We start from the raw sequence: 13379 nt of genomic DNA, 5'->3' as shown, positions 1-13379 counted from the left end.
TGGCCAAGCCACACTGCCACTTTATGTCAATATTCTATTCAAAGGGTAATTCTAATTTAAAAATTCTAACTTTTTAAAAAAAACTTTCCCGAAGAGTATTTTATTAGGACAATCTCAGACTTTTTACCTTAACTAAATTAATACACTTAAATAGGTTTATTTATTTACGTACTGAATTAACGAAATAAAATTATAGGCTGTCTTAATTTTATATGCACATGATGCAATTGGTTTATTTATTTCAAACAGGCACCTAAGAATTATGCATCGAGCTCACAAAAAGGAAGCAAGCAAATCGTGATATTTTGTAAATACAGTTTCGAAAGTCTGTTACTGAAGATGCTCTTAACACAGAAACGGCAAACATGCTGAATAAATGGCTCACTGTAAATGCGTAATCTTCTTACAACTATCCACATATCTTTCATTTTAAAAATGTTTTTACTCAAAATATAACAAAACAAAATTTTATGAGGTGAAAAATTGTGGTTTATTGTCTTTGCTTATTAACTGATTGCTTTTCCAATGAAGAAATGTATACTGCTGCAGCGTTTTTTGACATATTATAATTGATCAGCTGATGCGACTTTTGCCTCAACTCACAGTTGTTTAGAAACAAGAAGGCATAATCGTTTGTGCAATAAGGCTTTACATTGAAGACAGTTAAGATAGCTGGAAAGAATTTGGGATGAAGTGAGTTAAAAGTGAAGTAAATGTACTTAAAATAAAAATAAAATAAATATTGCTGCAAGCAGCTAGTGAGGGGTCAAGCACTACAAATGACAATAATGTTTTAGAAAATGTTTTTAAAGCACTGTAGAGATATGATATTCAACGGAGTTCGCCTGTAACATACAAAAATAATTTGATGGCAAAGCCACCAAACAAGAAGTGAGACCATGTCTTGACAACAGCTTAATGGATCCATATGAAACTTGAGAATGCTTATTAGGACATCACCTCCAGGGTCCCCAAAATTTTCATGTCATTTGAGCACGAGGGGGCATTAAACATGAAAACCCATGTTTTTGCTATTTACTCTGGAACCATTTGGAATAAATTCACAATTCTGGTGTCATCTGATTTCTAACATGATAAAGAGGGTGTACTTTCTTTTTCCTATGATTGTACATACTTGTAGACCCATGGCAAGTCAAAAAAAAAAGCAATGTTGAGGCCCACCATGTGTGCACAGCATACAAAGTCTTGCTAGAATGTTAAAAAAACAAAGCACACCGAGCATTTTTATTATTGTTAAAAATTTCTATGATTTTTTTAGTGTATTTTTACTAATATAAAGTTTTCAATAAAAAAATATTAATCATATGTATACACACTAAATGTTGCTTGAATTGCACTTTAAAAAATTAGGAGTAAACAGAAGTCCAGTCATATCAAATTGTAGAGTTATGGTAATAGTAAAACCACCTGGGTTGAGCTAAAATCATAATGTCTTTGTAATATGGTTCCTTGGAGACTGCCACTTTAAAGTCATGTATTGCTTTTGAAATCTGCAATGTAATATTGCAGACATCGAGGATGAAATAGCCAAAAAACTGTGAGGTCATATTTCTGCAGTGTATCTCATTGTATTGACACCAAATTTGAAAGCCATGTTGAGGACCATGTCCTGAGGGAGGACAAAACATTGGTGTGATTTGACCCCAAGGTGGTGGTATGTAATACTTGGCCCCTTAGTAGCTGCTTGCACTTATTATTATTATTGTTATTATTATTATTATTACTCCACTTGGGAATCGATAGAAGTGCATAGAACACTTCATAGGTATTTTATGAAATTTGGCACAATGACACAGTCTCAGCTACTGTCACAGCAATTTTTGTGTACACTACTCAAGCCCTCTAGCACAACCAATAGGGCAAATTTGGACATACATTATAATAATAACTCTGCAGTGCAATGTCATAGAAATGCGATTCCACTTTCCTCTTTGGGTGGAATTCTTTGGTTAAAATGTTTTCCACCGTGTTGAATTTTTTTCAAAAATAGTTCTTGTGCTTTTTTTCTTAGAAATTTTGTCTAATCATCACCAAATTTGGCAAGTAGCATCATGAGACCAGCCCAAAAAAATTTGGTTAATTTGATTTTTGACTGTCCTGTTTGACCAAACAGGATGGTTCATCCATAACAGGCAAACGGAACTGTTGGCAAAACTGCCAAACAGGATCTGAAAGCATATCTCATCAACCATGTGACCAATTTTGACCAAACTTGGCAGACCACTAAAGAACCTCATCCTAAGGGTCTCCAAGAAGTTTTGTATAATTCAGTTCTAGGTGGCACTAACAACAAATTTGTGATTTCTCAAACAGGAAGTCAGTCATTTTGCATTTTTACAAAATCTACAGTAGGTAGCATACATGAGGCTATAATTCATAAATTTGTAAAATTGCCCATAACTTTTGAACCTGTAAACATCAAATCAAGACTCTTGTTTCTCTTGATTCCCTCTGAGTGTTCTTGATGTCATTCGTGATTTCTCAAACAGGAATCAGCCAATGTGAATTTTAACAAAAAATGGTTTTGCTTCTTCTCCTACAAATTTTGTCCCATAACAACAAAATTTGTAAGAGAGAATTGGGAGACTAACACAAACAAAAGTTGCTTCTCAGATTTTTGATATTATGGATGGTTCTTCCATAATGCATAAATGAATTTGACGGTGAAATCACCTAACAATGAAGCATTTCTCAGCAAAGGTGTGATGGATTTTCACCAAACTTTGTAGATGAGTATTGGCCTTGTCCTAAGGGACATTAAGACATTTCCCTCTAGGGGCGCTATAATTCACAAATTTGTAACACTGCTCATGACTTTTGAACCAATTAACCTGCAATCATGATTCTTCTTATTCTTGATTCCATGGAAGGTGCAATTAACAAATTTGTGATTTGCTAAACAGGATGTTTGCCATTTGAAATTTAATAAAAAATGCTTTTTTTGCTTCTTCTCTTTACAAGTCCCATCATTACAAAATTTGGATCACAGCATCCTGAGATCAGCCCAGTAAAAAAATGTATGAAATACTGTATGTATGTGACATTTCATCTATAACCTGCAAACCACTTCTGATGGCTATGTGCCTAAACAAGAAGTGCGGGCATATCTTGGCAATACTTTTACATATTGACATCAAATTCCTCCCATAAATTTAGCAATGTAACCTAAATTTAAGAAACAAGACTTCAATTGCAACTTGCGAGGGCTACTGAAACAAAAAGTGAGGCAATATCTCAGCAAAGTCTTGATGTCTTGACATTTGCCTTCAGATTTAGCATACCTCCTTGGGAGCAAGTGCAGATGGTCCCAATGGCTTCTGGTCTTCCTCTATCACTAAGGGGTGGAGACAGAAAATGCTTGGCCCACTTAAATGCTGCTTGCAGCTATATTTACTTATTGGTGCCTGTAGCGTGCTCGAGCGTTGGCTGTGGATGGAGAGGAGGTGGGTCGAACTGGCAGGTAACACGTGATGAAGTGTTACAGTGCCATTAGAGCTTTGTATTCCTAAACATTGCACACACAGTTCCCAAAAGAGTTAAACTGCGTGAATATAGTGAAGTGAAGTGAAGTGTAGCCAAGTATGGTGACCCATACTTGGAATTTGTGCTCTGCATTTAACCCATCCAAGTGCACACACACACACACAGTAGTGAACACACACACACACACACACACACACCGTGAACACACACCCTGAGCAGTGGGCAGCCTTTTTTTTTGCTGAGGCGCCCAGGGAGCAGTTGGGGGTTCGGTGCCTTGCTCAAGGGTCTCACCTCAGTTGTGGTATTGAGGGTGGGAGAGAGCGCTGGTCATGCACTTCCCCCACCTACAATCCCTGCCGGACCTGAGACTCAATGTAGATTCTAAACATATTGTCTCTGACAGTTTAGGTTAGGGTATTTAAGAAGTTGAATTTATAGGGCTAAAATATAAAATTATATTATCTTAATCCGCTGCTTTCCTATGACCAAGGACAGAAATTGGGGCAGCCGAAGGTTAAATGTGTGTTTTAAATTTATGACTTAAATATTTGACTCCAATACATATAATTAAAGATCTGATTCCAATTTATAATAACCGTTAATTTAATTATCTGACTCCAATTCACTAGGTTAACTTAATGTAACTGATTACCATATGGGAGAGACACAATATATTTTATGGTAGGATGGACCCCCAGTCAGGTCAGCTCACACTAAGGTGTTGTATGTTAATTCGGATCCTGAGAATGAGTCTGGAGAACAATGGCAAAAGGTCTCCGATGCAGACCAGGTGGTCCCAGTATGCATATGTGTGGGTGTAGGAAGAAAAATCACACATTGCAAAATACAAGACCGTATACTGTAAATGTTATTTTGTAAACTTGTATGATACTTATGATGTCACCACATTGCTCACTATGACATATGGTTTAAATACTAACATACCCTGAGGGATATTTTAGATAAATGTAATTTAGAGGACCAGATTTATTCCACGTGGTCTCTCTCAACTACATTTCTGATCATTTTAATCTGACCAGTCCAGCATCATCCTACTGCCACAATTTATAAATATACTACAAATATACATAATATACAAATATCTTCATTCCTTCATATTTAGGGTAATTTTCAAATATGTTTCTGAAAAAAAAAGTTGCTAAATGTCTGCCCAGAAAACTAAAAGCAGGTCACAACGACTTTATTATGTAGCTCACAATATGAAATAATGCATACAAAGTATCTTAAAATCTGATGTTTATTGGTGTTTAGATATGATAGATATATACAGTCAGGTCTGTATGTATTTGGACAGTGACACAACCGTTTAGGAATTTCAGCCATTTTTTACATAGTCCTTCCATTATCACAGGTTCAAAAGTAATTGGACAAATTTTATTTTTAATACTATTTTTAATGTAAATCCTTTGCAGTCAATGACTGCCTGAAGTCTGGAACCCATAGACATCACCAAATCCTGAGTTTCCTCCCTTGAGATGCTTTGCCAGGCCTTTACTGCAGCTGCCTACAGTTGCTGCTTGTTTGTGGGACTTTCTGCCTTCAGTTTTGTCTTCAGGAAGTGAAATGCATCCTCAATTGGGTTCATCTATCAGCAGTCACATCATCAATAAACACCAGTGACCAAGATCCATTGGCAGCCACACATGCCCATGCCATAACACTGCCTCCACTATGTTTGACAGATGATGTGATATGCTTTGGCTCATGAGCCCTTCCTTTTCTTCTCCATACTCTTCTCTTCCCATCATTCTGGTACAGTCTTGTTTTCATCTGTCCAAAGAATCTTCTTCCAGAACTGGGCAGACTTATCTGTCAAATCTGTCTGATCTGGCCTTTCAGTTATTGAGTGTTACCAGTGGTTTGCATCTTGAGGTAAACCATCTGTATTTACATTCATGAAGGCATCTCTTGATTGTAGACATTGACAATGATACGACTACTTCCTCCAGAGTGTTCGTGACTTGGCTAGATGTTATTAAGGGATTTCCTTCGCCAAGGAAATAATTCTGCAATCATCCACTTTAGTTGTCTTCCATGGTCTTCCAGGCCTTTGAGGTTCCTGAGCTCCCAAGTATATTCCTTCTTTTTAAGAATGTACCAAATTGTTGATTTGGCCACAAAGTTTCTGCTGTCTCTCTGTTAGATCTGTTTGGATTTTAGATGGAGGATGGCCTCCTTCACTTGCATCAACTATGGAGGGACTATGTAAAAAATGGCTGTAATTCCTAAATGGTTAATGCAATATTTTTGTTAAATTCCTTGAATTAAAGCTGAAAGTCTACTCTTCAGTCACATCTTGATTGATTCATTTAAGATCCATCCTGGTGGTGTACAGAGGCAAAATTATGAAAATCATGTCACTTTCCGTACTTATGGACTTGACAGTACATACGTGTAACATACAGTAAAGATTTTTACTAAGTGTTTTAACTAAATAACTGACATTTACAGTATATTTCTAGTTAGGGTCCCTGGTGGTCTAGCAGCTAAGGATCCTACGGTCTCACTGCCGTGGCCTGAGCTTCGATTCCTGGGCAGGGAGCCAACCCAGCCACTTGGAGTGTACTCTCAGTGCCAGTCCCAAGCCCAGATGAAATGGGATGGTCAGTTGTGTCAGGAAGGGCATCCAGCATAAAACTTGTGCCAGACCAATGATCCACTGTGCCAACCACTAAAGAGAGCAGCCAAAACAACAACATATTTATAATTAACCTACTTGGATTAGCCTCTTCATAAAAGCAGCCTTTAGTCTATGTGAGGTCTGTTCAATTTACATTTACAGCATTTAGCACCTTATCCAGATTGACTTACAGAAGTCAAAAACATATCCTCATGCTAGTTCACTAGGACAGGGACTAAAAGTACCATCAGTCTACTGGGGGGAGGTTAGGCTTAGGGTACAGTATGAATAGAAAATACAAGACAAAGCTTGAAGTTACACTTAAAGTTAAAGAAGTGTTAATTCACTTCTATACATAAACTTCCCCATCATGTTAGGTGGGGCGAGAACTGCTTGTAAGCCAATACAATGCAAGAGATGCAGCTCTGTCCTGACAAAATCAGCCGTAACTGGTTTTATGTCCAACTTATTTCTAATAAATGAATTGAGTGTAACTCCTGGAAACTGTAAAACAGTGAGATTTAACTTTACGTTGGAACAGAAATGATCATAAACCAGGCTACAAAAAAGCAAGCATTTTGCTACAATTAATACCTTTAAATCCACTACAGATGTATTAAAATAACTAAAATAATAGCCTAATAATAATAAGTGAGACTAAAGAGATTCATATACCAAGAATCAGCATTAACAAGATTACATAATATCACAAAGTAAAGCTTAATGTAAAATACTTTAACACAGCATATTCACATAAATTAATCAGGTAACTTAAAGGTAACTAAAGATGTGATAGATTTATTAATATTAGATTAGTAACCACTGGCTTTAAGACTACACAGGAAGCACGGCTTCCCCTAACATTTCATTAAAATGCAGAAATGTTTACCAAACTCTATATTATTCATCAATCATGGTGGAATTGAATATTTTAGCAAAGCAAATGATCATATTGAAATATTCATATCATACTGAAATATTGCACTGTTCATTCATTAAGTTCAAAGTCTTTCCTGTGCACAGCTCAGCCTTTGCAATTTGCTTTGCATCCCCAGACACAGAGCTAATACACACAGAGGGAAGCATGTGTGTCAATTAATGTATATTAGTATAGTGCAATTTTCTTCAATTGGCAAAAAATATATGTTAGCATATTCATCTATAAATCCATATTTAACCTTGTTAAAGGTGAATAATGTTCAGTTTCTAGGTACAAGATGCATTAACCAGTTTATTAGAAACACTCTAACTCTGGAAGTATATCCATTATATAGTATATTATATAGTATATTCCAGTATATCCATATACAAAAACTGTATATATAAATGTTATGAGATTAGTGAAATAAAAGTTCTGAGAACAAAATATACACCTACTACACTACACCTAAAGCAAAAGAGATTCATTTTAAAATTTTAAAGGACATCTATCCTTCCGCCGACTTTCTAAGGTTACAATTTAATTTTGACCAAAATAACTGTGTCTTTTGCAGTAATGATATTGAAATGAATGATCATCATTCTTTTCATGTCGAATCTTAAATAAATTTGTCAGAGAGGTTTTTGAGTGGATTAAAAAATATATTGATGTGCCTATGTTTAAAAGTAAAGATGTATTATTTGGGATTATACTGGATAACACAAATAATGATTATATTGTAAACTGCATATTAATTCTTGTGAAATTCTTTATACATAAAGCCAAATTTACCAAGATCTAACCACATTTCAAAATTTTCTTAAGTGAACTGGAGTTATTTGCTAGTTCATTAAGTTACTGAGTTTATTGTAGCAATTACCTATTTTTTGAAGATGTTTATTTATTTATTCATTTATACACACACACACACGCGCACACACACACACACACACACACATACATACATATATATATATATATATATATATATATATATATATATATATATATATATATATATATATGTGTGTACATTTGAGATTTTGTTGTATCAGTCTTACTGTTTCATTTGTTTGTTATTTGTATTTATTTTATATACACCGATCAGCCATAACTTTAGAACCACTGACAGGTTAAGTGAATAAGATTGATTATTTTGCTACAATGGCACCTGTCAATGGGTAGCAGGAAAATGGGCAAGCATAAGGATCCGTGTGACTTTGACAGGGGCCAAATTGTGATGGCAAGACGAGTGGGTCAGAGCATTGCCAAAATGGCAGGTCTTGTGGGGTGTTTCCGGTATGCAGTGTTTAGTACCTACCAAAAGTGGTCCAAGGAAGGACAACTGGTGACCCGCCAATAGGGTCATGAGTGCCCAAGACTCATTAATGCGCATGGGGAGCGAAGACTAGCTTGTCTGGACCGATCCCACAGAAGAGCTACTGTAGCACAAATTGCTGAAAACGTTAATGCTTGCTATGAAAGAAAGGTGTCAGTACACATGGTGCATTGCAGCTTGCTGCATATGGAGCTGTGTAGCCACAGACTGGTCGGAGTGCCAATGCTGACCCCTGTCCACCACCAAAAGTGCCTACAACGGGCATGTGAGCTTGACAAATTTTCTTTTACCTCATGTGGACAGCCGGGTGCGTGTGTTTCACATTCCTAGGGAAGAGATGGCACCAGGATGCACTATAGGAAGAAGGCAAGCCGGCAGAGGCAATGTGATGCTCTAGTCAATGTTCTGCTGGATCCTGGCATTTATGTAGATGTTACTTTGACACGTACCACCTACCCAAACATTGTTGCAGACCAAGTACACCCCTTCATGGCAATGGTATTCCTTAATGGAAGTGGCCTCTTTCAGCAGGATAATGCACCCTGCCATACTGCAAAAATTGTTCAGGAATGGTTTGAGGAACATGACAGTGTTCAAGGTGTTGGCTTGGCCTCCAAATTCCCCAGATCTCAATCCACTCGAGCATCTGGGGGATGTGCTGGACAAACAAGTCTGATCCATGGAACTTACAGGACTTAAAGAATCTCCTGCTAACGTCTTGTTGCCAGATACCACAGCACACCTACAGAAGTCTTGTGGAGTTCACTCCTCGACGGGTCAGAGCTGTTTTGGTGGCACAAGGGGAACCTATGCAGTATTAGGCATGTGGTTTTAATGCGCTTGTTCTAACACATTATTGCTCATTCACAGGGAATTGGAATCTAAGACTAATAATAAACACAGCCAGTCAATTTTATTGTACCAAGACAGCTAAAATGACATTTTTTGTTCCCTGACTTTTGAATTAATATTTTGGGCATTGGTCTGCCTTTTTTTTTCAGTCTCTCTTCATAAGTATGAGCATCAACAGACTTTCCTAAAATCAGGTTGACATTAGCAGTGTCTGCCATTCAGTGTCTGCCCAGACCCATCGTTGCCAAATTTGAACACATTAAACAGAAAGAACTTGTGAAAAGCAAAGGAAGTATTAAAAGGAACAAAATTTGGACTCAACAGTGAATTTCCAAGAGAAATAAATGAATGGCAGAAAATACTCTACCTGATTCTAAAAGACAACAGGAAAAACAATAAATGTGTGTATTTGGTTGTGGATAGACTCTTTATTGAAGAACAACTCAAACATCACCCTATAGCTCTTGTAGACCAAGAATTAGAACAATATTTATTATGACTATATAAACCTCATACTGGTGCTCTTATAGGGACATATGGACTATGTCTCTCCCCCTCTGCACCCTGCTCACACAAAAACATACACTATCTCTCTATCCTTCTCCTTCTCATAATGGACTAAAGATGATTTTTTTTTTCTTGTTTCTCATCCACATTCTCACTACACACACATCTATCTCTCATTTACAAAAATGTCAGGTTATTTGTCCCACCTTTCTCTTCCTGCTCTTCTCTTTTATACTATTTTGCTTCCTCTTTGCTGAATACTTATTATTATTATTATTATTATTATTACTACTTTCTACTGTGGTGTTATATGTTTTATATTATATAGTTACACATGCATGACACAACTTTAGTCTGTTGGACAAAATGGGGTTAACTGAGAAATGGGAAAAAATTTCACGTACAGTATTCAAATATATATTTTACAAAAATAGATTTAGCTTTAATAAGTAACAATTCCGACACTCAACCTGGTAATGTGGAAAGTGCGTGGCTTTCAAACTGTTCAACAAAATGGCACAGCGGATGGCTGCTTAACGTAAGCAAGCTAACGTGCAGGAGGCATGGCGTATGCTCGCCGACCAGATACTGTGTGTGGAACGCACATACCCAGACTCATTTGTTATTGTTCTTGGTGACTTTAACAAAGGGAACCTCACAAACGAACTCCCCAAATACAGACATTCTATTAAATGCCTGACCAGAGAGCAGAACGTTCTGGATCACTGTTACACCGCAGTAAGCTGTGCCTATCACGCGGTCCCATAAGCTGCACTGGGACACTAACCATGTCATGGTCCATCTGATTCCTGCATACAGGCAGAAATTAAAGCTCTCCAAACCTGTTGTGAGGACATCAAAGCAGTGGACCAGGGAGGCTGTGGAAGATCTTCAGGCATGCTTGGACTGTACTAACTGGCATGTATTCAGGACTGTTACCAACAGTCTGGATGCATCCTCAGAAGCTGTGACATCATACATAAGCTTCTGTGAGGATAGCTGTGTACCATTGCGCACCAGGGTGAGTCACAATAATAACAAACCCTGGTTCACAGCCAAACTCAGACAGCTAAGGCTGGAGAAGGAAGCTGCATTTAAGAGTGGGGATAGAATCAGGATTAATGTGTCAAAGTACAAGTTTAGCAAGGTGGTGAGAGAAGCTAAACAGCTGTACTCTGAAAAACTACAACAGCAGTTCTCAGCCAGTGACTGCTTCTGTCTGGAAAGGGCTCCTACAGATCACAAACTGCAAACCTAAAGCCCCCCACTCTGCTAACGACCTGCGTCTGGCCAACAGCCTGAATGAGTTCTACTGTCTCTTTGAAAGACAATGGGATAGTCCTGTCACCATCCCCTGCGATACCAGCCATCAACTCCAGCTCCAGCCCATCAGCTTCACCACCCGGACCGCAGCAGGGACTGGGGCCCCTCCACAGATGCACACCTCAGCGGTCCTCTCCCCCTCCTCCCCCACAACAAGAATGACTCTCTCCATCCTAGAGAGAGACGTTAACAGAGTCTTCAAGTGACAGAACCCACGCAAAGCAGCCAGACCGGACTCTGTCTTACCATTGACCCTGAAGTACTGTGCTGATCAGCTGTCTCCAGTGTTTACAGACATCTTTAACACCTCACTGGAGATATGCCATGTGCCAACCTGCTTCAAGACCTCCACCATCATCCCCGTCCCCTAAAAACCCTGGATCACAGGGCTTAATGACTACAGACCTGTTGCTCTGACATCTGGGGTAATGAAGTCCTTTGAGCACCTCGTGTTGTCCAACCATAAATCCATCACAGACCCTCTCCTAGACCCCCTGCAGTTTGCCTACAGAGCCAACAGGTCTGTAGATGACGCAGTTAACATGGCCCTCCACTTCATCCTCCAGCACCTGGACTCCTCAGGAACCTATGCCAGGATCCTGTTTGTGGTTTTCAGCTCTGCTTTCAATACAATCATCACGCTGACTGACAGGAGGCAGCACGTGAGACTGGGAAAACATGTCTCTAACTCCCGGAACATCAGTACTGGTTTCCCCCAAAGCTGTGTTCTTTCTCCTCTACTCTTCTCCCTGTACACCAACAGCTGCACCTCCAGTCACCAGTCTGTCAAACTGTTGAAGTTTGCGGATGACACCACCCTCATTGGGCTCATCTCTGAGGGCGAGGAGCCTGCCTACATGTGGGAGATTGACCATGTGGTGACCTGGTGCAGTCAGAACAACCTGGAGCTCAGTGCTGTGAAAACAGTGGAGATGGTGGTAGACTTCAGGAAGAACCCTTCCCCCATCATCCTGTGTGACTCCCCAGTCGATACTGTGGACTCCTTTCTTCTGGGAACCATCATCACTCAGGACCTCAAATGGGTGCTGAACATCAACTCTCTGATTAAAAAGTGCACCAGCAGATGTACTTCCTGTGGCAGCTAAAGAAGTTCAACCTACCAAAGACAATGATGGTGCACTTCTATTCCTCCATCGAGTCCATACTCTCCTCCTCCATCACCATTTGGTACGCTGCTGCCACTGCAGCATGTCATTCGCTCTGCTGAGAAGGTGATTGGCAGCATTCTGCCACCTCTTCATGACCTGTACACTTCCAGGACCCTGAAGTGGGCAGTTAAGATTGTCTGTCCCCTCTCACCCTGGACACAAACTTTTCGAGGCACTCTCCTCCAGCAGGTCCATCAAGACTAAAACCTCATGCCACAAAAACAGTTTCTTTCCATCCGCAACTGGCCTCATCAACAATATCCAGGACTCACCATGGTCTCTTATCCACCTCCATGGACATTAACGAAAAACCCCACATTGCTGTTTCATATGCGTTACATTAACGCACACAACTCGGACTGCTATACTGCACCTTCTTACTTCAAACTGTGAGCATTTGCACTGGCCCACTTTTTCACATCCTGTACTAGTCCACAGTTAATGTCTCTATTTTTATGTTTATGTTCCTAAATTTTTATATTTATGCTCATAGTTTTCATAGCTTTATACTTTCTTTATATTTATGCTTCTCATTTCATAACTTTCTTTTTTCTCTTTTACTTTCTTATCTTACCTTACAATGTTTACCTTATTAATATTTTTTTTATTTCTTGTATTTTACTGTTATTACTAAGCACCAGTACACCAAGATAAATTCCTTGTACATGTAAACCCACAGTACTTTGCAGTAAAGGTGATTCTGATTCTGTTTCTGAAGCTAAAAAGACAAAAATCCTCAGCCACTTTTTTAAGTTAAACTCAGATATTTGTTTATTACAGGAAACTCATCTGTTAAACTCAGAATTATAGTACATCAAATTTGAACAATATGATCAAATACTCTCAGCAACATATAACAGTAGACAGCAAGGCGTTTCAATTTTGGTGCATAAAAGATTAAAATTTAATCCATATTCAATTACTACAGATCCCGAGGGGTGGTATGTCATTATCAGTGCAACTATATATATATGTAACACTAAGTTAACTATAATTAACTATATGGACCCAATAATGATGATCCTTCTTTTTTCCATTCCATATTTTCACTGTATTTTCACTTTCATTTTGAATGAAACATCAAATATTATAATTGGTGGAGACTTTAATACAGTTCTAAATCCA

This window comes from Pangasianodon hypophthalmus, chromosome 7 (genome assembly GCF_027358585.1).
Source record: "Pangasianodon hypophthalmus isolate fPanHyp1 chromosome 7, fPanHyp1.pri, whole genome shotgun sequence".
Classification (NCBI taxonomy): Eukaryota; Metazoa; Chordata; class Actinopteri; order Siluriformes; family Pangasiidae; genus Pangasianodon; species Pangasianodon hypophthalmus.
This window is presented reverse-complemented; position numbering follows the sequence as displayed.